This window comes from Aptenodytes patagonicus, chromosome 4 (genome assembly GCF_965638725.1).
Source record: "Aptenodytes patagonicus chromosome 4, bAptPat1.pri.cur, whole genome shotgun sequence".
In the NCBI taxonomy this organism is placed as follows: Eukaryota; Metazoa; Chordata; class Aves; order Sphenisciformes; family Spheniscidae; genus Aptenodytes; species Aptenodytes patagonicus.
This window is the reverse complement of record NC_134952.1, coordinates 84,611,484-84,614,608: the sequence shown is the minus strand read 5'-3', so window position 1 is coordinate 84,614,608 and position 3,125 is coordinate 84,611,484.

Here is a 3,125-nt window from a genome sequence, read left to right as displayed (position 1 = left end):
ACCTATGAGCCTGTCTCCCATGCTGTGAATTTCAGTGGAAACAGGACTGAAGCAAGTCAAGCTTTTCACAGCTGTCAGATGGGAAAAATGTTCAGCTTCCTTCAGACCACAAGGGCTTGAAACCTGCTGCCTAGATAAGAAAGGCCCTAAACACAAAATTGCTTTGCTGGTGTCAAGGCGTGTCAGCTCTGGCTAAACCTCTCTCGTCGTGGGAGAAGGTTCTGGGTTTTCTTAATGAAGCCACCAGTGTTAGAGCCAGACTGAGCTGACTTTATGCGTGGAAGTGCAATATGTTGAGTCCTATCTTACGGTCTGTGTGCCTGTGTGGTACAAGACTCCTGTGTGATACTGCTGGGTGACAACTGAACAGCCTGGATCAGGTGAAGACTTCTTTAAATGAGCAACCATAGAGTTTGGCAGGCACTGCCTTTGGACCTTTTTCCCCTGAAATAGTCTTTCTGCTCTCCTGTCCCTTCTCCTTTTTCCTGTCCTCCTGAGAAAGGTTTGTCATGTAAGTTGGGTGTTGTGTAGCTTTTGTTCTTGTTCTGGTGTGGATGTTGGTGTCTCCACATTAATATTCAGCGCTTGAGTTCTCCATCACTAAAGTTGAGAGGGTGATTATTTCTGCCTCTTCACAGTGTGATTCTAAACAACCTTTGAGATTTCAAATGTACCTTGTAGTAAAAATAAGTATTTAAAGTGCACAGCATTGACTTAGAGCCTGCGGTCTCTGGATACCTGGATGTTTGCGAGATCCTTGTGCATGCTTCATGAAAGGTAACTAAGGAAAGGCAGTGTCTTGTCCGTAGGTTTAGTTTGACATAAGAGAGGCACCTCCACTGCAGGGTCCATAAACCAAGAAATTTTCAAGTGTTTGGACTTACTTGTGGATGCACCACCTTTGAATTTGATCACTATGTATCTTGTGTGCATTTGTATGTATGAGGATTACTCTCTCATATTTGTCGTTCATGTCTGCTACAGAGTAATTGTTGTAATAATAAGGTTTTGGTGATGGCTTACAGGTTATAGTGGATATTTTGACCAATGAGGAGCACAGGATTTCACAGACAAAGAAAGAATAAACGATGAGTTGGAGGGTGGGAACTACGCACAAAGCCAGGAATGGATGGAGTCAGGTGGGTTCCCAACCCTCAAGCTTTGTGCACCTGGGACAGGGTGTTTGGGCTCCCCTTTGACTGCATAGGCCAAAGTGCTTTGCAAAGTGTGTGTGTCTGTCTGCCTTTAGGAAGACAATAAAGGTGATGTCTACAGCCAGGTCCCATTCCTGAGCACGTAATGACCCTTTCAGCCCCGTACTCTATGTCTGGCAGAGGCTAGTTTCACTTGCTGGAGAGGAGAAGCTGTAAACCCTACTGCAGTAAACCAGAGGCAACCTTCCCACAACAGCATGATCTGCTCTCTCCACAGAATGCGGGGAAGGTTAAACATGCGAAGTCCGTGATTTGCACGATGAAGCGCTTAGCGGAGCTAGCTTTGCTCCTTGCTAATGCGATTGTTACGCTGTGGATTAGACTGCTCATTTATGAATGGTGTCTGTGCAACGGTATTGCTTGGCGCCATTGGTATTTCTATAGTTTGAATATCAGGTAGCAGGAGTTCCAGTGGGGCTGGATTGCCAAAAGGAAGTAGTGAGTAAAAAGTAATGCAGAGTTTGATCATGTTTTCTGTATGTATTCTTAGAAATAGACAGTCCGGAAGGCAATTAGTGCGTGAGCTGTTAGCTGGGTTGGAGACTTGCTCTCATGTGTTAGTTATGCCCCTGGCTTGGCTCACAATTTCAGCATTCGGGATCAATTCTCATTGACTCCCATCAAGAACTCAGCATAGCTCTTGATGTGAGGAATGTGACCCTTAGCTGCAAAACAATATTTGTGAAAAATGATATACCATTTATTCAATATTTTAGAAGGTGTGTTAACTTTTTAGGAGCTGATAAATTCACACTGGTATTGTGGTGTGCAGTTCTGAATAACACTATCGGTTTGGTTTTCTTCTTTGCACTGTTAATGTGCTCAGCCTGTTTCTTGTTAATGGATTTTCTTTTTTGTTTTCCTAGCTGTATTACTTCCTTATTTGCCCACCATCTGCACCCACCCACAGGGTGGTGATAGGAATTGGCTCCTTTATGACTGTTTCTTGACAGGGCTGTGTGGGCTTGTGGGGCTTGCTAGGTTACGCGTTTTTCTCTTTGTGAGGCAATGGTCATTGGTACCTTTTGCCATGTGCAGTGAGCTGTGTCAGCTGATAAAATTAGCATAAAGAGGAAGATATGCCATGGGTCTATAGACTGCTGCAGGGCTTACTGAACTGTGGGGAAAAAAGCACAGAGAAAAAATTGAGGGTGATGGGGAGAGGAGGGTTGAACTTCCCATGATGTTATGTAGCTCCAGCAATGGCAGGACGGGACGGGTGAGCTTCAGGGCTGTGTTCGCGTGGGCGTCAGCTAAGTGGCTCTGGCAGAGACAAAAGACTTCTTGCATCTAAGATGACATGGGCCTCATTCCTAGCAGGAGTTTGTGTGGTGTAATGAAGCGTGAGGCATGCTTCCTTTTATTGGTGAGGGGCAAGGTGCCTTCCATAGTCTTTCCACAGTCCCTCTGCACTCCTGGTGTGTCACAGTACCCAGTGGTTTGCCTGTCACATCAGGCTATCGCAGCACCTGCAGAAATTATGTTGTTCCCGCTCTCTGCTGTCCTGGCAGCATGTTGCTAATACCGTGCTGCTTCCCAGCACTGATGGATACAGCACCAATTCCTGCCTGCACAGCTAGTTTCCTAAGGTGCAGATTGCTGACAAGTGTGCTTGTGAAAGCTGGGTTGAGAACTAGTTTTACAGCTTGATGGCATCTTCCCTCACCTGCGCAGAATAATAATCTTGTGCTCTGTTTGTATCTATGTTCCTGTCTTTCTCTTTTTTTACAGATTGTTTGGCTGGCAACACAGGTTGATACATCAGCTGCCATTGGAAATTATATATAGTTTATTCAATATACTGGTGTGTGAGAGCAGGGAAAAGGGAAGAAGCATGATCTCTTCCATGTCTTAAGCCTGAAAGGGCAGTATTTTTTTTGTTGTTCACTTAAAAAAAAATGTGGTGTGTCC